Source organism: Oncorhynchus tshawytscha, linkage group LG25 (assembly GCF_018296145.1).
Source record: "Oncorhynchus tshawytscha isolate Ot180627B linkage group LG25, Otsh_v2.0, whole genome shotgun sequence".
NCBI classification, from domain to species: Eukaryota; Metazoa; Chordata; class Actinopteri; order Salmoniformes; family Salmonidae; genus Oncorhynchus; species Oncorhynchus tshawytscha.
Genome location: NC_056453.1, coordinates 5896468 through 5920826, shown reverse-complemented (window position 1 = coordinate 5920826; position 24359 = coordinate 5896468). Strand labels below are relative to the sequence as shown.

The 24359-nt window shown below is 42.4% G+C and overlaps 1 protein-coding gene across 4 annotated transcripts in view; it reads left to right on the top strand.

The window, feature by feature from the left end:
• Positions 1-1156: 1156 nt before the first annotated feature.
• The window catches only part of LOC112224099 (retinoic acid receptor alpha), a 247855-nt gene continuing 224652 nt past the window's right edge, over positions 1157-24359 (top strand). For 2 of the 4 annotated variants that reach the window (XM_042305890.1, XM_042305891.1), the window contains exon 1: positions 1157-1383. The gene's annotated coding sequence lies outside the window, so the exon portion shown is untranslated. The remainder of the gene's footprint in view (positions 1384-24359) is intronic. The other 2 variants (XM_042305892.1, XM_024387405.2) reach the window with 1 other exon arrangement.

Here is a 24359-nt window from a genome sequence, read left to right as displayed (position 1 = left end):
AAATCTGTCGTTCTGCCCCTGAACAAGGCAGTTAACCCACTGTTCCTAGGCTGTCATTGTAAATAAGAATTTGTTCTTAACTGACTTGCCTAGTAAAATTAAGGTTAAATAAAAAATAAAAACAAACTGAGATACACTACATTACCAAAACTATGTGGACACCTGCTTGCTGAACATCTCATTCCAAAATCCTGGGCATTAATATGGAGTTGCTCCCACCTTTGCTGCTATAACAGCCTCCACTCTTCTGGGAAGGCTTTCCACTAGATGTTGGAACATTGCTGCTGGGACTTGCTTCCATTCAGCCACAACAGCATTAGTGATTAGGCCTGGCTTGCATTCTGTGTTCCAATTCATCCAAAAGGTGTTCGCTCGATGGGGTTGAGGTCAGGGCTCTGTGCAGGCCAGTCAAGTTCTTCTACACCGATCTCGACAAAACATTTCTGTACGGACCTCGCTTTGTGCACAGACTGCCAGATGATGAATCATGATCCAATGATGGCGAGCTTTACACCACTCCGGCCGACACTTGGCATTACGCATAGTGATCTAGGTATGTGTGAGGCTGCTTGGCCATGGAAACCCATTTCATGAAGCCCCTTACGAACAGTTATTGTCTTGACATTGCTTCCAAAGGCAATTTGGAACTCAGTAGTAAGTGTTGCAACCAAGGACACATGATTTGCACAAGCTACTGTAAGCTTGTGTGGCCTACCACTCCACGGCTGAGCCGTTGTCGCTCCTAGTTGTTTCCACTTCACCATAACAGCATTTACAGTTGATCAGGGTAGCTCTAGCAGGGCAGTAATTTGATGAACTGACTTGTTGGAAAGGTGGTTCCCTATGACAGTGCTACGTTGAAAGTCACTGAGCGCCTCAGTAAGGCCATTCTACTGCCAATGTTTGGCTATGGAGATTGCATGGCTGTGAGCTCGTTTTATACATCTGTCAGCAACGGGTATGGCTGGAATAGCCGAATCCACTAATTTGAAGAGGTGTCCACATACTTTTGTATATATAGTGTAACTTTTCCCCCTGGTTTAACACTACAAACTGGCCAAAATCCTGAAGTATCTCTTTTTCAGGACAGCGGACCACCCCATAAATGAAGAAGGGGCGGAGAGAGAGTGGTGGTGTTGATTTTCACTGCCGGAGCACGTGACTTCAATGGCTCTGCTGCGAAAGCTATTCTCAACTTCTCTGCTCACTGAAATCCGTTCACCGCCTCTCATTGACGAATTGCCGGAGGGTAGTTTGGCTCGACACCGGTTGTTATCCACTGCTAAATGTTTTTCACTCAAAAACCTCGGAGTATCAAAACAATTATACTAGACGCAACTTCCACCAACCACGGAACCAGGAGGAGAAGGCAACAGGTCCAAGGTATTTGTTGTGACACTTGTTATTTGAGGTGGCTTACCTTGTCAACATTTGGACAGTGTGCGGTCCAGGTCAAAATGAACATAAACCGACGGGCAACTGTCACGAACAATTGAACTCCTTCAGCCCAACGACAACCGTATTTTCAGTTGCGTCTTACATTGCCAGTTTATTTCGTGCACGAACGTTATACGATTTCTATGTCATGCATGTCAGTTCGGCGGGATGTGAGATTTCGTTATGAATCTCGTGATTGACCCTGGTTACACTATCAACACGTCGGCTGGCTTCTCTAATTAGATAGCAAAACAGTTCTTTATCAATTTTGCCGTATTATTTTCGCATGAATGAAATGGACCACGCAATAAAATCTAAACGTAAAAAAGCGATAAGTAAGTGATTTGGCTAACCGCATTTTGACAGGCTGACAGTTGACTCGATATTTACATCGCCAATCCTTGTAGCAAGGTCACCCAGTTTGTAAACTTTTCACTGTGTTTACCATGTTATGAGTGTTGCTCAGATTGCTAAACCACTATAGTTGTTTCTGTTGCACACAATTCTTGCTTCATTGCGAGCCAAGACAATGGAATATGGATGTTAATCAATCCCAAAATAGTGTGTGCACACATTTATTCCCAAAACCGTGTGCTCAAGTGTTTTTTTTATTTCAGCAAACGACTGCAATGTAAGCCACACTGACAGAACCCCCCCCCACCCCATTTGTTTACACATTTGCTGCAGTTTTTTTTCAAGATAAAATACCTTCAGAGGAGCAGCTGACAAATAAAATGTCATAATACCTATGACACATGATTATTAACATTACACCAGGCAGTACATGTTGCCACAATCTCAATTTTGCTGATTTGGTCTATTTTTTTTTATTGTTGCCAATTTCTTGCAAATATTGTGTTAAGTCATTAAAAAAAAAAAAAGTTTCTTATTTAGATCTGTAATAATATTTCCTTTTGTGATTCTGTATGATTAGGTATCCTAATCACTGTTAAGATATTTTATGGTGCATGATTGATTTATCAAATAATGCATTCATATGGATTGTTCCATTACTGTGTCTAAGACTGGCTATGTAATGTGCACAACAAACTACTGTGTTTTTGTTGTGAAAAAGGTATGTGCCCTTTTCTACAGAAAACCTGTGACATTCAGCGCAAGATGCATTGGAGGCTTAGTTGCCGAGTGGGGAAATTTGGTGTGTCTGAGGATTTTCCCACCCTGTCACCTCTCCTCATGGTGTGAATCACAGATGCATGTTGTGCCGTAGCCATAGCTGGATATGCCCTAGTCAGTTCTAACCTAACCAAGCAGTACGTTCACAACTGTTATGACTATCACTATTGAACTTTTTATTTATTTAACTAGGCAAGTTAAATTCTTATTTACAATGACTGCCTACCCTGGCCAAACCCTAACCCGGACTACTCTGGGCTAATTGTGCGCCGCCCTATGGGACTCCCAATCACAGCCGGGTGTGATACAGTGTGTAATTGAACCAGGGTCTGTAGTGACTCCTCTAGCACTGAGATGCAGTTCCTTAGACTGCTGCGCCACTCAGGAGCCCCACTATAGTGGGCTAATCCTGAAAGGTACTGTAACATTAACTGCCCTTGGCTTTTGTTCCTTCAGGTCTGTTGAAAATGATGCAATCGTAGACGTTTTGTCCTCAACTCATGATGGGCCCGTGTGAGGGATTTAACCTACACACTGGTCTGGTACCCTGTGTCCGTCAACGACCCAATCATACTTTGGTTCGCCTTTCTTCCCTCAAGGGCAACAGGATCTGAGATGTGGTCACCGTGTTATGAGTTTGTTGAACTGATAGGCTACAGTATGCCATAAGGACACACATGAGAGCGGAGCCAGCCAGCCCAACTTCAGCCTTGCAGGCACATCCAATCAACGTGTTCATCAGCTTCTCTTGTGGCAGATACTGTCTATGCTAGTGCAGACATGTTCTTTTTGGTTGGTTGTCTATTCTAGGTTTGAGGGTTAGACTGTACAGTGTGTTTTAGAATAGCAGAAAACTCTATTGTATAGCCAAGGACAGTATTTTGCATGCAGATATAATTAGAGGCAGAAGAGTGAACTGCTTTTTCTCAAGTCCAGAGTGTTTTTGAGCGACTTGTCTTCTACGGAAAGTTGGTTTCCTTCTTGTGTGAGCGATGCCAGTTAGACTTAGAAGTCTCACACGACTTGGTTTCACATGGTGGTAAATGTGTCATCACAATGGAGGCAATGGCTCACTCACTTTGCCTCCTCTCCACACATCTTAAGTCGGACAGGACCCCCCCCCCCCTCTCCTTCCTCTTCAAAATGATAGTCAAGTGTGACACTGGAAAGGAAAATATTCTTTGACTTCGCTCTGAAAAACATGATCGTGACTCAAGCTCCTGGCAATTTATTTTTCACATGGGCTGACTTTTTCTCTGTTTTCTTGTAACCTTTGGAACAAATTGTTTTTGCCAGATGAAGTGAGATGGGTTATTGGAGGATGGTGGGAGAGCGTTCCCATTTGGAGACCTTTACTGCAGGACATGAGATGTGTATCCCACAGAGCCGCTGATTTGTATTTGGAAATGCCCAGTGTTATTCCTAATACTGGCCTTTTTACTATCTGTAGATTCTTGTTGAAGGTAAAGAGATGTTGTTTAAGGAGTTCAAATGACACTAGCTAAATAGTCTGTCTGCCAAACTCACCCATGTCTAACAAGATCTGGGGAGCAAGACTCCTAGCAATGTGGTGTTGTTAAGGAGTAGGCAAAGATGTTTGCACCACTGATTGTAGTGAAAGAGCTTACTTCTAAATTTGGTTTAGAGATTATACCAAAAAGGAAATCTCAACACATTTGAAGTTCGCTTAGCAGAGGCCCATAGTGGTGAGTAGCCTTACCACAGCCCTGTCTGTCCCTTGTGTTCAGTTTAACCGGTGTTTGCCTGCCTCGCAAGGCTGAGACTGTGCAGGAGAAACTCATCAGTTTGTGACAGATGAGATGGGTCCCCCACAATGGCAGGTTACCCCAGAGATGTCACAAGGCCCTCGCTAAATGGTAAATACCTCAACCAGGTCGACCCACTCGCTCGCCGAGACGTCAGAGTTGTGTGGGTTTTATTTCAGTAGCGAGGAGCTCAGATCTGAGTGAAACCACAGTTTCGAGAGCTGAGGCTTCGGATCCCTGTTATGAAAAAAAGACGTCAGACATTTGGGGTTTGTTATAATGAGCAGTAGTGTGGTGTCAGTCTTCCGGCTCTCTTTAGTTGTTTTTCATAAAGACATGTTGGTTTCTGTGTTGAGAGAAAGTCGTTTTTTTGCTATTGCCACTCTTGTTGAATGAGTAGAAATAAATTGCAATGTTATAGTCGTTTTGGCTGAGGTGCTTGCTGACATAGCCGCTGCTTTTGGGAATGGGGTGAGTGTGGGAAAGACTGAGAGGAGGAGGGTGGGAGCCGCTAGCAGGGGTGAAGAGTGGATTGGGGAAGTAAAGCCCCTGTGATGTAGGGATATGGGAGCTCGAGTCAGCCAGGCTGATGGGGGTTTGACAGGCCAGCTCACGCATACTGATTCTGTCTCGATACAGTCCCACCGTCTGTTTTCCTACTCTCCTAGTCCTCCCTGTGCATGATGAAAGGGTTAAGTCACCCACCCCACTTTTTATATTGACTCCTTTTATTTCTCACTTTATGGCTTTGATGGTATTAAATAATCATTACATGTCAGCGTGCACAGCTCTCCCGTGTTCATGAGGGAGAGAGCGCAATTAGGTTCGAGTAGTAGAATAACTCCACTTCATTTAAGTCTTAGTGGCTGGGCACCTCACCTCAATTTACAATTCTAATATACAGTTGAAGTCGGAAGTTTACGAGTCATCAACTAAAAAGTTGGTCAATAACAAAAGTTTCTCAATACTTTGTTAAATACCCTTTGTTGGCAATGACTGAGGTCAAACGTTTTCTGTAAGTCTTCACAAGGTTTTCACACACTGTTGCTGGTATTTTGGCCCATTCCTCCATGCAGATCTCCTCTAGAGCAGTGATGTTTTGGGGCTGTTGCTGGGCAACACGGACTTTCAACTCCCTCCAAAGATTTTCTATGGGGTTGAGATCTGGAGATGGGCTAGGCCACTCCAGGACCTTGAAATGCTTCTTACGAAACCACTACTTCGTTGCTCGGGCGGTGTGTTTGGGATCCTTGTCATGCTGAAAGACCCAGCCACGTTTCATCTTCAATGCCCTTGCTGATGGAAGGAGGTTTTCACTCAAAATCTCACGATACATGGCCCCATTCATTCTTTCCTTTACACGGATCAGTCGTCCTGGTCCCTTTGCAGAAAAACGGCCCCAAAGCATGATGTTTCCACCCCAATGCTTCACAGTAGGTATGGTGTTCTTTGGATGCAACTCTGCATTCTTTGTCCTCCAAACACGACGAGTTGAGTTTTTACCAAAAAGTTATATTTTGGTTTCATCTGACCATATGACATTCTTCCAATCTTCTTCTGGATCATCCAAATGCTCTCTAGCAAACTTCAGATGGGCCTGGACATGTACTGGCTTAAGCAGGACACGTCTGGCACTGCAGGATTTGAGTCCCTGGCGGCATAGTGTGTTACTGATGGTAGGCTTTGTTACTTTGGTCCCAGCTCTCTGCAGGTCATTCACTAGGTCCCCCTGTGTGGTTCTGGGAGTTTTGCTCACCGTTCTTGTGATCATTTTGACCCCACGGGGTGAAATCTTGTGTGGAGCTCCAGATCGAGGGAGATTATCAGTGGTCTTGTATGTCTTCCATTTCCTAATAATTGCTCCCACAGTTGATTTCTTCAAACCAAGCTGCTTACCTATTGCAGATTCAGTCTTCCCAGCCTGGTGCAGGTCTACAATTTTGTTTCAGGTGTCCTTTGACAGCTCTTTGCTCTTGGCCATAGTGGAGTTTGGAGTGTGACTGTTTGAGGTTGTGGACAGGTGTCTTTTATACTGATAACAAGTTCAAACAGGTGCCATTAATACGGTAATGAGTGGAGGACAGAGGAGCCTCTTAAAGAAGAAGTTACCGGTCTGTGAGAGCCAGACATCTTGCTTGTTTGTAGGTGACAATACTTTTTTTCCACCATAATTTGCAAATTAATTAATTAAAAATCCTACAATATGATTTTCTGGATTTTTTTTTTTTCTTCTAATTTTGTCTGTCATAGTTGAAGTGTACCTATGATGAAAATTACAGGCCTCATCTTTTTAAGTGGGAGAACATGCATAATTGGTGGCTGACTAAATACTTTTTTGCCCCACTGTATCTATATCCACAGTAAAACGAGTCCCTATATCGACAACCTAAAAGGCTGCTCAGCAAGGAAGAAGCCACTGCTCCAAAACGGCCATTAAAAAAGCCAGACTACAGTTTGCAACTGCACATAGGGACAAAGATCGTACTTCCTGGATAAATGTCCTCTGGTCTGATGAAACAAGAATAGAACTGTTTGGCCATAATGACCATCGTTATGTTTGGAGGAAAAAGGGATGCTTGCAAGCTGAATAACACCATCCCAACCGTGAAGCACAGGGGTGGCAGCATCATGTTGTGTGGGTGCTTTGCTGTAGGAGGGACTGGTGCACTTCACAAAATAGATGGCAACATGAGGAAGGGACATTATGTGGATATATTGAAGCAACATCTCAAGACATCAGTCAGGAAGTTAAAGCTTGGTTGCAAATGGGTCTTCCAAATGGTCAATGGCCCCAAGCATACTTCCAAAGTTGTGTCAAAATGGCTTAAGGACAACAAAGTCAAGGTATTGGAGTGGCCATTGGTATTGGAAAGCCCTGACCTCAATCATGGTATAAAATGTGTGGGCAGAACTGAAAATGTGTGTGCGAGCAAGGAGTTCTACAAACCTGACTCAGTTACACCAGCGCTGTCAGGAGGAACTTATTGTGGAAGGCTACCTGAAATGTTTGACCCAAGTTAAACAATTTATAGACAATGCTACCAAATACTAATTAAGCGTCTGTAATCTTCTGACCCACTGGGAATGTGATGAAAGAAATAAAAGCTGAAGTAAATAATTCTCTGCTATTATTATGGCATTTCACATTTCTTAAAATAAAGTGGTGATCCTAAATTTTGACTAGGATTAAATGTCAGGAATTGTGAGAAACTGAGTGTATGTATTTGGCTAAGGTGTCTAAACTTCCGACTTCAACTGTACCTAAATCTCAGATTTGGAACTTAGAGACCAAGGCCATTGTTATCTGAGAAATGCAAGGAGGCTGCTGTGAGACCTTAATATTATCGGCTATTGTATAATCTAATCAGGAAAAAACAGCCTAGAATAGATAATCGGTTATATTTGAAGTCCCTCACCAGTTTAATATTCCTGAAGATTTAGGTCCGTTTTCTTTTTAAATGAGGCTAAGCTTAAGACAGATCACTGAGCTGTGATTGAAAAGACTATTGATTTAGACATTGCGATTATGATCAGATTTAGCCTTATATAGCATTGTTTTCTGATCTCTGTGAGAAAGACAAAGCTATAGTTTAACATTAACTTTGTCTATCAATCCATTTGAAGACTGTTTTATAGAAGGTGGTTGAATACTTAGGCTACTATGAATTGTGTTATGGTGTTCATACTGTCTATTGTGGTACATTTCACATTGGTCTGGCATTCTTACATGTACACACTGTCGGCCAAATCGTTTTTACCACATGAGACCTATTGCGTTTCACAATTTGTGTGGGGATATTGTGGCAGTGTCATACAATTCCATGACATTTTTCCACATCCATTTTGTAACTTGGATTTCATCGACTCTATTGCCCAGTCGGACAGTCTCTCAGCTTGACGGCTGACATTTCCAGTGAAAGAGCTCTTTTGTCGTTAGTTAATCACCCCCCTCTCCATAAAACAATGGTATCAATTTCTTTTTCTGAGTACATCCACACTGCTGTAAAAAGCCAGGCTCATTCTCCTCCCAGCCTGTCCAGGCAGGCAGTGAAACCTCTTCATTACCAGTGGCAGCCCACCCATACTCAATAGGCACACTGTGGGAACTCTGTCAGACTTTCAGCTAACTGTTGAGATTTGTAAATGTAGAATCCACAAGGTGCAATTGTGAAATTTGGTAGCGCATTGGTAGTTTTCATCTCGTCAGTCACTCGCTAGGTTTCCATTCAATTGGCGACAGATTTTCACCTGAATAGTCTAGAATCCTCAAAGTAAAATATGCAAATTGTCACCATTTGGGTTTCCACCAGACAGACTTGTTGCAGATAAATCATTGCGTAACGACATGGTGCACATAATGTACTTTGCTACATTGGCTTTGGATTTTATTTGGTACATAAACTTTCCATTGCATTTTGAACTCTACCCAAATGTTTGTCACAAACATTTGCACTCTCGCCAAAAATGTTGCAAATACAGTGCGATAAGAGCAAGAATATTTGTCAAATGTCAGTCAAGCATCGATCATAATGTCGTCAGAATAAGACTAGGGCTGTCCCTGACCAACCCAACAAATATTGGTAGACTGAGTCGTTTGTTCATTAAACGTATATTTCTCCATATCCTACATCCTATGTGTTTTAATCAAAACAACTATATGCATTGAGTTTGTCTTATACTTTAAGCACACTGTTTGACGAAATAAATAAGACCCATGGAGTCCGACCAGCAATTGATTTGATTGGGTCGAGTTTAGACTTGCTGCGCTGTTTAAAATATAAATTTAAAAAATGACAGCGAGTGACTGACTAGCACCCGTTGTCTGTCACTCCTCCTTGCTGCAGCGACCATCACAGAACATCAACAGGGTTTATCGCGATGTCCGTGTTGCTGAAGCTGTAACGTGATTACAGCCATTTCAGACTGAAACGTTCTGTTACCGAAGTCCCGCATTTGTTTAGGAAAAACGTTGCCTCAAACCTTGTTCTCTCTGTGACACGTATGCATCACATGAACTTGACCAATAGCATATCAAAATCGCATCAATAAATAGGTTAAAACAAACCGTAACACACGCGACAGCAAAATGGGTGCAGAGGACGTGACAAACTAGAAACAGGAATTGTTTACTGGTTGCTCGAGAGTTAGGAGAAGTCAGATGAATGGAATACATTTGACTAGTTGTAGAAAATACTGGAGATCAAGAAAAATTAGTTAAGGAACAAGCACAGTGTGGGACCTTTTGCCCCAGTCTGAGGTCCTGAGCACTCTGTAGCAGGTTTTCATCAAGGATCTCTCTCTACTTTGCTCCGTTTGTCTTTGCCTCAATCCTGACTAGTCTCCCAGTCCTTGCTGCTGAAAAACATCTTCACAGCATGATGCTGCCACCACCATGTTTTACCATAGGGATGGTGCCAGGTTTGTTCCAGACGTGACGCTTGGCGTTCAGGCCAAAGGATTCAAGCTTGGTTTCATCACACCAGAGAATCTTGTTTTTCATTGGTTTAAGACTCCCTTTAGGTGCCATTTGGTAAATTCCAAGCGGGCTGTCATGTGCCTTTTTACTGAGGGGCATCCATCTGGCCACTCTACCGTAAAGGCCTGATTGGTGGAGTGCTGCAGAGATGCTTGTCATTCTGGAAGATTCTGTCATCTCCACAGACTAACTTTTTAGCTCTGTCAGTGACCATTGAGGTTTTGGTCACCTCCCTGACTAAGGCTCTTCTCCCCCGATTGCTCATTATTTTTTGACCTTTTAGAGCAATGTAAACAACACTAAATCAATTATAAGCGTACAAAAAATTGTGAATCCTATATTACAGCAAAGACTAAAAACAGTCGCATTAATTTGTGAATGCAGTTTCCAAAATGAAATGGTTTACTTATTGTTTACGCTAACACGGAACCCAAACTGGCTGCGCGTGTGCGCCATTGCATAAATCAATTTTGTCCCCCTACATCAAAAGCGATCATGACACACAGGTTAAAATATCAAAACAAACTCTGAACCAATGACATTAATTTGGGGACAGGTCGAAAAGCATTAAACATGTATGGCAATTTAGCTAGTTAGCTTGCTGTTGATAGCTAATTTGTCCTGGGATATAAACATTGAGTTATTTTTCCTTGAAATGCACAAGGTCCTCTACTCTGACAATTAATCCACACATAATGGCCAACAATTGTTTCTAGTCATCTCTCCTCCTTCCAGGCTTTTTCATCTTTGAACATATGGTGATTGGCATCTACACTTTCATAGTATTACCACAACAACCGGCAAAACATTTCGTCTTTCAATCACCCACGTGGGTATAACCAATGAGGAGATGGCACGTGGGTACCTGCTTCTATAAACCAATGAGAAGATGGGAGAGGCAGATAGTTTCTAGTCAGAAATAGAAAGGAGTTCTATTTTAGCCCTTGGCATAGCAGACGCTCGTTGGCGCGTGTGCAGTGTGGGTGTAATAATTGAATAACATGGATTTCTAAATTTTGCAACGCACGTGACTTATCTGGTCAGCATGTAATTATTCAATGGTCGCTTTTATTATAAAACTAAATGCATGATTTGTATTTCAAATCATGAATGACTTGTGATGACCTAAACGATAGATTGATTGCTACAGTAGCCTGCAGTCGTGGCCAAAAGTTGAATGACACAAATATTAATTTTCACAAAGTTTGCTGCTTTAGTGACTTTAGATATTTTTGTCAGATGTTACTATGGAATACTGAAGTATAATTCCAAGCATTTCATAAGTGTCAAAGGCTTTTATTGACCATTACATGAAGTTGATGCAAAGAGTCAATATTTGCAGTGTTGACCCTTCTTTTTCAAGACCTCTGCAATCCGCCCTGGCATGCTGTCAATTAACTTCTGAGCCACATCCTGACTGATGGCAGCCCATTCTTGTATAATCAATGCTTGTAATTTGTGGGGTTGTTTGTTTGTCCACCCACCTCTTGAGGATTGACCACAAGTTCTCAATGGGATTAAGGTCTGGGAAGTTTCCTGGCCATGGACCCAAAATATCGATGTTTTGTTCTCCGAGCCACTTAGTTATCACGTTTGCCTTATGGCAAGGTGCTCCATCATGCTGGAAAAGGCATTGTTTGTCACCAAACTGTTCCTGGATGGTTGTGAGAAGTTGCTCTCGGAGGATGTGTTGGTACCATTCTTTATTCATGGCTGTGTTCTTAGGCAAAATTGTGAGTGAGCCCACTCCCTTGGCTGAGAAGCAACCCCACACATGAATGTTCTCAGGATGCTTTACTGTTGGCATGGCACAGGACTGATGGTAGCGCTCACCCTGTCTTCTCCGGACAAGCTTTTTTTCCGGATGCCTCAAACAATCGGAAAGGGGAATCATCAGAGAAAATGACTTTACCCCAGTCCTCAGCAGTCCAATCCCTGTACCTTTTGCAGAATCAGTTTGTCCCTGATGCTTTTCCTGGAGAGAAGTGGCTTCTTTGCTGCCCTTCTTGACACTATGCCATCCTCCAAGTCTCTGCCTCACTGTGCGTGCAGATGCACTCACACCTGCCTGCTGCATTCCTGAGCAAGCTCTGCTCTGGTCTGGTGGTAATCCGATCCCACAGCTGAATCAATTTTAGGAGACGGTCCTGGCGCTTGCTGGACCTTCTTGGGTGCCTTGAAGCCTTCTTCACAACAATTGAACCGCTCTCCTTGAAGTTCTTGATGAGCCGATAAATGGTTGATTTAGGTGCAATCTTACTGCCAGCAATATCCTTGCCTGTGAAGCCCTTTTTGTGCAAAGCAATGATGACTGCACGTGTTTCCTTGCAGGTAACCATGGTTGACAGAGGAAGAACAATGATTCCAAGCACCACCCTCCTTTTTAGTTCGAATAACAGACTGGACGCTTCAATCAGCATGACAGAATGATCTCCAGCCTTGTCCTTGTCAACACTCACACCTGTGTTAATGAGAGACATGATATCAGTTGCTCCTTTTGTGGCAGGGCTGAAATGCAGTGGAAATGTTTTTGGGGATTCTGTTAATTTGCATGGCAAAGAGGGACTTTGCAATTAATTGCAATTCATCAGATCACTCTTCATAACATTCTGGAGTATATGCAAATTGCCATCATACAAATTGAGGCAGCAGACTTTGTGAAAATTAATATTAGTCATTCTCAAAACTTTTGGCCACGACTGTATATAAGTATTGAAATAGGGTGCATTCAGAAAGTATTCAGACCCCTTGACTTTTTCCACATTTTGTTACATTAGTCTTATTCTAAAATGGTTTAAATAGTTTCTCATCAGCCTACACACTACCCCATAATGACAAAGCAAAAACAGGTTTGTAGAAATGTTAGCAAATGTATTAAAAATGGAAAACTATTACATTTACATAACTATGCAGACCCTTTACTCAGTTGAAGCACTTTTGGCAGTGAATACAGCCTCGTGTCTTCTTGTGTATGACTCTACAAGCTTGGTCCTTGTTCAGGGAGGTCATACCCAAGAAAAGTCGAGGCTGTATTCCCTGCCAAAGGAGCTTCAACAAAGTACTGAATAAAGGGTCTGCATACTTATGTAAATGTAAATTCAGTTTTCTATTTTTAATACATTTGCAAACATACAATTTGGAACAGTGCAAACTAAATAAATTAGAACAGCCTTTGGTATTTATATTGAAAAAAAAAGTGTAAAGGCTTTAGCACAGCAAAGATTATTATATATATTTTTTTGCAATTGTTAATCACACGTTTTGATTGCGTGAGGCTTGGTGCTCATGGAATCGGTATACTATTTTAAACACACTGAAACAGGCAACAGAAGCAGGATCTGTCTTATTCCTGTAGATGTATATGGAAGATTTATCCATATAGGTCACCGACCATTCCGTATCTTCTCCACGGTGCAATCTGTTTTCCGAGCTGGTCATAGGTGCACCTCAGCCACGGTCAAGGCAGACTCAATAGCCTTGGTTTCTCAAATGACTGCCTCGCCTGGTTCACCAACTATTTCTCAGAGTTCCGTGTGTCAAATCGGAGGACCTCTGTCAGTCTCTGAGGGAGCCACAGGGCTCAATGCTCGGGCAGACACTTCTCTGTATATATCAATGATGTCGCTCTTGCTGCTGGTGATTCTCTGATCCACCTCTACGCAGAAGACACCATTCTGTATGCACCTGGCCCTTCTTTGGACACTGTGCTAACAAACCTCCAAACGAGCTTCAACGCCATACAACACTCCTTCAGTGGCCTCCAACTTCCTTTTAAATGCTAGTAAAAATAAGTGCATGCTCTTCAACCAATTGCTGCCCTTACTGTAAACTCTCCTTCCAGACTCACATTAAGCATCTCCAATCCAAAATTAAATCTAGAATCGGCTTCCTATTTCACAACAAAGCCTCCTTCACTCATGCTGCCTAACATACCCTCGTAAAACTGACTATCCTACCGATCTTTGACTTTGGCGACGTCATTTACAAAATATAGCCTCCAACACTCTACTCAGACTATATCCAGTTTGCTATCACAGTGCTATCCGTTTTGTCACCAAAGCCCCATATACTAGCCATCACTGCGACCTCTATTCTCTCGTTGGCTGGCCCTCATTACATATCCGTCTCCAAACCCACTGGCTCCAGGTCATCTATAAGTCTGTGATGGGTAAAGCCCTGCCTTATCTCAGCTCACTGGTCACCAGTGAGCAACACCCACCCGTAGTTTGCACTCCAGCAGGTATATTTCACTGGTCATCCCCAAAGCCAACACTTCCTTTGGCTGCCTTTCCTTCCAGTTCTCTGCTGCCAATGACTGGAACGAATTGCAAACATCTCTGAAGCTGGAGACTTATCTCCCTCTCTACCTTTTAAGCATCAGCTGTCAGAGCATTGTGCCTGTACACAGCCAATCTGTAAATGGCACACCCAACTCCCTCATCCCCATATTGTTACTTATCCTCTTGCTCTTTTGCACCACTCCAGTATTAATGCTAAATTGTAATTATTTTTTGCCTCTGGCCTATTTATTGCCTTAACTCCCTACTCTTCTACATTTGCACACATGTCTCTATTGTGTTTGTGTAACTGTTGTTTTTGTTGCAATGCTTTGCTTTATCTTGGCCAGGTCGCAGTTGTAAACTTGTTCTCAACTGGCCTACCTGGTGAAATAAAATGTGCCTGGCTTTAATATATTTTAAATTTAGGCTATTGATTGACCTAATTAAGTTGGATACCTCTGTCCTCACTTTTTCTTAGACATTTAAGGCAAGGTCTGTTCTCATCTCCTGCCTCCGCTACGTTGTCCTCAACACCCAATATGCTGGTTAACTTTGCTATTATGCACATAGATATGTGGTCTAGGAAAAGGTACCAATTCAACAGCGCACTGATGTGTTTCAGAACCGCGGACAGCGACCTCTTTCCAATGCGGGAGAGCGCAATTGTTATAATATGGCCATTTTGACATGAATTTAAAAATGCCTCAGATGGGACCAAAAAAGTGTCTGGAGCTATGCGTCAGGGTAAGAGTGACAACATGTTTCCACATGTCAAAATGGGGGAAATCTTAGCAAATGGCTTAATGGTTATTCATGAGAATCGTGTTGTATTGTTGAGTGTATCATGGGATCTCACCTGAAATCTGTGGCTTGACACAAACCTGTAACCTATGCTACTGTGGCCTATAGAGCTAGAAGGCTGGATAACCAGGTGTGTGAGGTGGGATAGATGGCCTGCAAGTCCTATCCCAAATGGGCAACTAATCCCTATGTACTTGTGGAGATCTGAGAGGATGTGATTGGTATAAGAAATATTGCACCATTGTTTTTAAATAATATCACCATATACCATTTCGGTAGCACGTCTTTGAGTGATGGACCGTACCACCCCCATGGCCTCCACAATGGATTAGTCCACTCTGATAGGCACGACTCGGATACTTTTTAAAATATTTTTTTTTACACCATGACCTTTTATTTATTTTTTTTACTGCTTGACTAAAGAAACAGTCGACCAACAGCCTATTGACCAAACAATCGACCAGTCGACTAAATGGGGTCAGGCCTAAATAAGACCCCTTAGTTATTGGGAAGGAGCATCATGCTCATCGTGTACTTTCACTGTCTTGTGACGTTCATAACTTATTAATCTGTAGCCTAATAAACTGCATGGTTTCACGAGTCGTAGTGGGAGGAAACACACACACCATATCATCGCGTGACTTCAAGTTTATTTTGATATGATGGTAATTAAATCAATATTTGCGCTTAAAGGCACATCCACCACCATTTCTCGCATAATTAATTTTACCGACACAAAAAGATCCCACCACTATGTCGAACTAACAAATGATCTGTCGGCATTTGAATGAAATTGTACTGACACTTATACGTACTGAAACTTTTTACATTTATACGGTATGACTTGACTCAAACTGTGGATGGAAACGTGCTTACTGACAGACCTTAGAGCTATTTATAACCTGTCAGCTGATCAACTGGATATTACTATCTAAACCTTGTAGTTATCAAGCCCAGAAAAAAAAAAAAAATCAGTTTGAGTCACTCACTCTGATGTCTATGAACACACAACATAAGACATGGCAAAATATGTAGAATTGCAAGAAATGAGCCTTAACACTGCATAATGTTGTCACCGCCAACAAGTGAGGTTTGAACAGTTTTGGGTCGCGAGGTGGGGGTTTGTCGCAATGCCGATTTTATTATTTTTCTATTTTATTTATTCCCCCCCCCCTCCCCAATCTGGACCTTTGCGAGCTAGGCAATTTGTGACTGAACCTTCTCAAATAATATTTTTAGTACCCCTGCTCTAACCTATCCCTTTCCATCCCGTGCAGCTGGTCTAATATTATCTCTGTAGCATGAAAAACCAACATTTTTAATCAAATATTATTGGCCATATGCAGATGTTATTGCGGGTGTAGCAAAATTCTTGTGTTCCTAGCTCCAACAGTGCAGTAATATCCAACAATACACACATCTAAAGGTAAAATAATGGAATTAAGAAATGTATGAATTTTAGGATGAGGAATGTTGGTGGCATTGAATACAATACTGTATGTACATATGAGTAAACATTATTAAACGGATCAGTGATTCTATGTATAGGGCAGCAGCCTCTAAGGTGCGGAGTTGCGTAACCTGCTAGTCCCAGCTTTGATGCACCTGTACTGACCTCGCCTTCTGGATGATAACAGGCTGTGGCTCGGGTGGTTGACGTCCTTGATCTTTTTGGTCTTCCTGTGACATCGGGTTCTGTAGGTGTCCTGGAGGGCAGGCAGTGTGCCCCGGTGATGCATTGGGCAGAGCCTTACGGTTGCGGGCGGTGCAGTTGCTGTTCCGTGATACAGCCCGACAGGATGCTCTCAATTGTGCATCTGTAAAAGTTTGAGGGTCTTAGGGGCCATGCCACATTTCTTCAGCTTCCTGAGGTTGAAGAGGCACTGTTGCACCTTCACCACACACTGTGTGTGTGGACCATTTCAGAACGTCAGTGTTGTGTAAGCCGAGAAACTTGCTTTCCACGTTCTCCACTGCTGTCCTGTCAATGTGGATAGGGGCGTGCTCCCTCTCCTTTTTCCTGATGTCCACGATCAACTCCTTCATTTTGTTGACATTGAGGGGGAGGTTTTTTTCCTGGTGCCATTCTGCCAGGGCCCTCACCACCTCCCTGTAGGCTCTCTTCATTGTTGGTAATCAGGCCTACTATGGTTGTCATCTGTAAACTTGATTGCGTTGGAGGTGTGTGTGGCCACATAGTCATGGGTGAACAGGGAGTACAGGAGGGGGCTGAGCACGCACCCTTGTGTTGAGGATCAGTGAAGTGGAGGTGTTGTGTCCTACATTCACCACATGGGGGCGACCCATCATGAAGTCCAGGACTCAGTTGCACAGGGTGGGGTTCAGACCCAGGGCCCCAAGCTTGATGATGTGCTTGGAGGGTTCTATGGTGTTGAAGGCTGAGCTATAGTCAATGCACAGCATTTTTACATAGGTGTTCCTCTTGTCCGGATGGGATAGGCCAGTGTAATGGTGACTGTCGTCTGTGGATATATTGGGGTGGTAAGCAAGTTGAAGTGGGTCTAGGGTGTCAGGTATGATCCTTAACTAGCCTCTCAAAGAACTTCATGATGACAAGTGAGCACTACGGGGCGATAGTCATTTGCGCATGCTCTGAGGAATGGATTCTGATTGGTCAGACCCGTGTTGAATAGACCTTAGCATGGGTACTTCCTGTTATGACGAGAGGGCGGGGAGGGCCTTGTAGGCATCCAGGAAGAGAGAATAACAGTTGTTGCGTGTTTTCCTAGCGAAAGTACTACAGTCCAATGTGCTGTATGTACTAAAACAAACGTTCTGTGCTAATAGTGTAAGAAATAACTACAAAAAAATAACTTGCTAAGGAGCTAGAAGCAGAGCTGCCATGTCTATCGGCGCCATCTTACTGATAGTCGTGGCTGGCTTGCTACCTCGGGAATGCGCAAATAAATAATGGGCTGTGTAAATTTATTTTCTTGGGGCGGCTATCGGCTGGGCTAGCCAGGCCGCTCTACTCTCCTACCCCTTTCCTAATGAATGGCTTCCATTCCCCTTCATTTTCCTTGGAACCCTGCCATTAACGTTGACCGATCATATGTTTTGTCTTTTGAAAAAGGATTCTTAAGCACATTGTCATTGGAAATTGGATTCACGCACCCACCATCACCCCATGCTCTCAATCGCTTTCCCTCCTATCTCGCTCTCTCCTCTCTCTGTCTCAGTGCTCTCCAGGGCATGACATTTGCTTTTTTTTAGGACAGATATTTAAAAAAAATTACTTTCCCAAAAACAAAAATTGGTCTGTAGCACCATGGGCCAAAAAGGTAACTGAAAATTGGATTTGTATGATGCACTTAACCCCCCCACAAAGTAAAACACTGCACTGATAGGCTACTGTATAAAAACTTGTGGTCCGCCAATCCCCCATATGGAGAGCTGTTGGGTGTGCAGGCTTTTTATCCAACCCTGCTCAAACACAGTTTACCAAGGTCCTTTTACAATGTGGTGTGTTCGAGCAGGGCTGGAGGAATAGCCTGTACACCCAGTAGCTGTTTTATCCAAGGCCACATGTAGAAGTTTGTCGAATTGACAAAGGCTACTAAAGTGTGGCGGTAACAGCCCGTCCCTTAAAGGGGCAGCGGAACATTTTTGTGGATCACTCAGCTTTATTCGTTAACTTTTAGTCATTTCTTAACATTAAAAAAAACACTCCTACTTTAATTGTTCTCCTAGATTTGTGTGCTTCTACATTTCTACTTAGGAGTACAACATGTCAGTGTAGAGCCCTGAACTAAAATGGTAAATCAGCCATGTCACTCAGCCTTCTGTGGCAGGGTAGGCACTTTGTTGATTCTTGATGTTCAGTTGTAGAACTGTTTCTGTTTTTGCAAATGTATTTAAGTGGTTTTCTTTTAATATACATTGGTTAAAAGGCACAGGTCCAAAAAATTAGGCTGTCTACCCCATTATTTATTACTAGTAGTACATTTCTTGTTTCAGAAAACAGAAAGCATGCTCATCCTTTTATTTTGTGTATGTAATTATGGCGCAAAATATATTTTGGCTGGTAAAAAAATCTGAGTGGCTGGCAGATTTTTCTACCTGACACTAGCTGTTGGACCAAAAAGTTATTTTCCCACCCTGCCAGAAAAAATGCTATTAATATTATTGTTATAGCAGCTTCACCCTGCTGAGGAGTTAACCCCCTGCTGACAATAGCTAGCCTGGGGTCACTTCAGCAACGAGTACTACACCAACTAGCTCACAAATGTAGCTTGTGTGCATGCATGTCAATGTTTCTTTGTGCTTATATCTGGGGACCTTTTTTACCTGTTGGTCAGTCAACCTGTTGGGCATCTGTCAAAGCAGAGGCATTGATAGATCGTCCTGCCTGCCATGGCGCCTTTTTAGAACCGTGGTCTCTGTGGTTCTGCCGTTTATGTGTGTGCCAGGCGGGCATAGATAGCAGCATCACCCTGCTGTCTGCCTGCACATTAGTTGAGGCCAGTGCCAGATCTGTGTGAACGGGAGGATAATGGCCCATAACAGAGCTGGTAATGCTTTGGCGGCTACTGCTGCCTCTGCAAATTCAAGAGCTCAGCTCATAGCGTCATTGTCATACTGTGCTCTCTGCTCTGCTCTCCAGCCAAGACTCTTTTGTAAGCTGCTGCCTGCTGCTGCTGCTACCATTGTCTCTATGGTCTGTTAACACAGCAGAGCCAGGGAGAAGTTGTTCTGCCCCTGCCCCTTAACCCACTGTTCCTAGGCCATCATTGTAAATAAGAATTTGTTCTTAACTGACTTACCTAGATAAATCTAAAATCCCATCTCTTGATCTCAATCATACTACAGAGAGACTGCTGTTCTCTAGCAGATGAGATTCCAGTGCAAGCATTGAGAGGGGAGCCAAGATGAGCCACAAATTACCCTGGCTGGCCCGCCTTGCCAAAGGACAAGACTCGGACCACATCAGTCTTTATTGGGTACAGGCCTGCACTGTGCCTGTGGTGATGTCTGACCATGTCAGCTGACATTGGATGATGATTTAACAAGCTGAAAAACTTTGTAAGTGACGTAGATGGGTGTACAGTGGGGCAAAAAAGTATTTAGTCAGCTACCAATTGTGCAAGTTCTCCCACTTAAAAAGATGAGAGGCCTGTAATTTTCATCATAGGTACACTTCAACTATGACAGACAAAATAAATAAAAAAAAAACACAAAAAAAACAGAATCACATTGTAGGATTTTTAATGAATTTATTTGCAAATGATTGTGGAAAATAAGTATTTGGTCACCTTCAAACAAGCAAGATTTATGGCTCTCATAGATCTGTAACTTCTTCTTTAAGAGGCTTCTCTGTCCTCCACTCGTTACCTGTATTAATGGCACCTGTTTGAACTTGTTATCAGTATAAAAGACACATGTCCACAACCTCAAACAGTCACACTCCAAACTCTACTATGGCCAAGACCAACGAGCTGTCAAAGGACACCTGAAACAACATTGTAGACCTGCACCAGGCTGGGAAGACTGAATCCTCAATAGGTAAGCAGCTTGGTTTGAAGAAATCAACTGTGGGAGCAATTATTAGGAAATGGAAGACATACAAGACCACTGATAATCTCCCTCGATCTGGGGCTCCTTGCCAGATCTCACCCCGTGGTGTCAAAATGATCACAAGAACGGTGAGCAAAAATCCCAGAACCACACGGGTGACCTAGTGAATGACCTGCAGAGAGCTGGGACCAAAATAACAAAGCCTACCATCAGCAAGGGCATTGAAGATGAAAGGTGGCTGGGTCTTTCAGCATGACGATGATCCCAAACACACCGCCCGGACAACGAAGGAGTGGCTTCGTAAGAAGCATTTCAAGGTCCTGGAGTGGCCTAGCAAGTCTCCAGATCTCAACCCCATAGAAAATCTTTGGAGGGAGTTGAAAGTCCGTGTTGCCCAGCAACAGCCCCAAAACATCACTGCTCTAGAGGAGATCTGCAAGGAGGAATGGGCTGAAATACCAGCAACAGTGTGTGAACCTTGTGAAGACTTGTCAAACGTTTTCCGTCTTCACCTCGGTCATTGCCAACAAAGGGTATAATAACAAATTATTGAGAAACTTTTGTTATTGATCAAATACTTATTTTCCACCATAATTTGCAAATAAATTCATTTAAATCCTACAATGTGATTGTTCTGGATTTTTTTTCTTATTTTGTCTGTCATAGGTAAACTTCAACTATGATGAAAATTACTAATCATCTTTTTAAGTGGGAGAACTTGCACAATTGGTGGCTGACTAAATACTTTTTTGCCCCACTGTACATAGGACACCGACTAGAGGTCGACCGATTATGAATTTTAAACAACCGATACAGATTTATTGGAGGACCAAAAAAGCCGATGCCGTTTTTAAAATATATATTTTTTTGTAATAATGACAATTACAACAATACTGAATGAACACTTATTTTAACTTAATTTAATACATCAATAAAATCAATTTAGCCTCAAGTAAATAATGACACATGTTCAATTTGGTTTAAATAATGCAAAAACAGTGTTTGAGGAAAGTAAAAGTGCAATATGTGCCATGTAAGAAAGCTAACATTTCAGTTCCTTGCTCAGAACATGAGAACATATGAAAGCTGGTGTTTCCTTTTAACATGAGTCTTCAATATTCCCAGGTAAGAAGTTTTAGGTTGTAGTTATTATAGGACTGTTTCCCTCTACCATTTGTATTTCATATACCTTTTGACTATTGGATGTTCTTGTCGGCACTTTAGTATTTCCAGTGTAACAGTATAGCTTCCATCCCTCTCCTCGCTCCTCCCTGGACTCGAACCAGGAACACATCGACAACAGCCACCCTCGAAGCAGCGTTACCCATGCAGAGCAAAGGAAACAACCACAGGCTCAGCGAGTGACGTTTGAAATGCTCTTAGTGCGCGCTAACTAGCTAGCCATTTCACTTCGGTTACACCAGCTTCATCTCGGGAGTTGATGGGCTTGAAGTCATAAACAGCGCAAAGCTTGATGCACAACGAAGAGCTGCTGGCAAAACGCACTATGTTTACACGCCTGCTTCTGCTTACCACCGCTCAGTCAGATACTTAGATACTTAGATGCTTGTATGCTCCGTCAGATTATATGCAACACAGGACACGGTAGATAATATCTAGTAATATCATCAACCATGTGTAGTTAACTAGTGATTATGATTGTTTTTTATAAGATACGTTTAATGCTAGCTAGCAACTTACCTTGGCTTACTGCATTCGCGTAACAGGCGGTCTCCTTGTGGACTGCAAGGAGAGAGAGGCAGGTCGTTATTGCGTTGGACTAGTTAACTGTAAGGTTGCAAGATTGAATCCCCCGAGCTGACCAGGTGAATCTGTTGTTCTGCCCCTGAACAAGGCAGTTAACCCACCGTTCCTAGGCCGTCATTGAAAATAAGGATGTGATCTTAACTGACTTGCCTAGTTAAATAAAGGTATATAAAAATAAAAAAATCGGCGCCCAAAAATACCGACTCCCGATTGTTATGAAAACTTGAAATCGGCCCTAATTAATTGGCCATTCCGATTTAATCTGTCGACCTCTAACACCGACTACAGTGTCCTAACTGTGGCTTCTGCCATCAGCCTGAGGTATCATAAACAAATGTTTAAAATAATGTAATGATGATGAAATGTGTTAAAGGTATTGGAAATTTCAGGAAAACGTCATGGATGATCGTTTTGTGGAGAATCGATTCATTTCCCTCAGTTATTCTGTACAGATTCATCTCTCCATTCTAAGAAGCCCTGCACAGCTTTGTAGGTGGAAACAGAAGACTTATATGTGGGCTTTCAGGGAAGGGGTCATAGTTTATAATAGCATCAAAAATAATATCCCAATATAACTATCAATAAAAAAATAAAGTGCAATTTATCACTATTATTGAACTACATTGTATATGGCCCAATAAGCTTTGTAGCTAAAATGTATTGTAGCTAAAATGTTGATGGGTTCTTTTCACCCTGCTTTTGTTTCTCAAGCTGTGGTTTGTCAGAGACCTATGACATTTGTGTGAGCGCGCAGACACACACACACACATCCGTGTGCGCACACACTGCAGCAGGTACATGAGCATTTACAGCCTTAATGATTCATGGTATTAGGAGAAAAGCATATTGATAAATATATACCTGGAGTACACAGTCATTGAAATTGCGAAACTAAGCTGGGCAGAACAGAGATGAATGCAGCGCAGTAAATTAAACACGCAATCTTCTCTGTTAGGTGACGGCACAATGGTGATTTAGGCTTTCGTGTGAGTTGCCCTTCATTATTCATGTGCTGTGGGCTGCCTGCAGTTGAATAGATCCACAGGCCATTGACTGGGCACATTAACAGAGACTGAGCAAACTGGAGGGACTTAAAAATGGCTTCATTTCTTCTGAGTCCCATATTCATCAAAATGAACGTGGAACCCCAAGCATGAAGTTTGGCATCCTGCGTATGTAAAATGTGTTGACCGTGTTCCTGGAAAGGCTTGCTGCATTGTTCCCGGGTTTCATTTTGTACACACATCAGCCACTCCTTGTTTCTCAAAGCCCTCTCAACTTGCTGCTCCCTCTCTGGATATAAGGCTATCTTAGTCTGGTCTTTAGCTATGCTTATCACACCTCAAGGTGTTGGATAATGGTTGGCTACTGAATCAATACTTTTTGTCAAGTTTCGCAGGCCTCGATTTTAAAGTAAATGTTAAATTTCAACATTAGAGGTCAACCGATTATGATTTAACGCTGATACCGATTTATTGGAGGACCAAAAAAAGCTACTCCCGATCAATCAGCCGTTATTTTTTATTTTTATTTATTGATTTTTTTTGTTGTAATAAATACAATTAAAATAATACTGAATGAACACCTTTTTTATTTTAACTTAATATAATACATCAAATCAATTTAGCCTCAAATAATTAATGAAACATGTTCAATTTGGTTTAAATAATGCAAAAACAAAGTGTTTGAGGAAAGTAAAAGTGCAATATGTGCCATGTAAAAAAGATTGTACTCGATATCATCTACTGTATCTTTTGCTCTGTACCATCACTCATTCATATATCCTTAGTTCCTTGCTCGTTATTACTGCAACGGAACTAGAGAACAAATTAAAGCTGGTATGTGTTGATTTTTTGACATGAGACTTCAATATTCCCAGGTAAGAAGTTTTAGGTTGAGGTTATTATAGGACTATTTTTCTCCATACCATTTGTATTTCATATACCTTTTGACTATTGGATGTTCTTACCGGCACTTTAGTATTGCCAGTGTAACAGGATAGCTTCCATCCCTCTCCTCACCCCTACCTGGGCTCGAACCAGGGACACATCGACAACAGCCACCCTCGAGGCATCGTTACCATTGCTCCACAAAAGCCGCGGCCCTTGCAGGGCAAGGGGAACAACTACTCCAAGTCTCAGAGCGAGTGCCGTTTGAAACGCT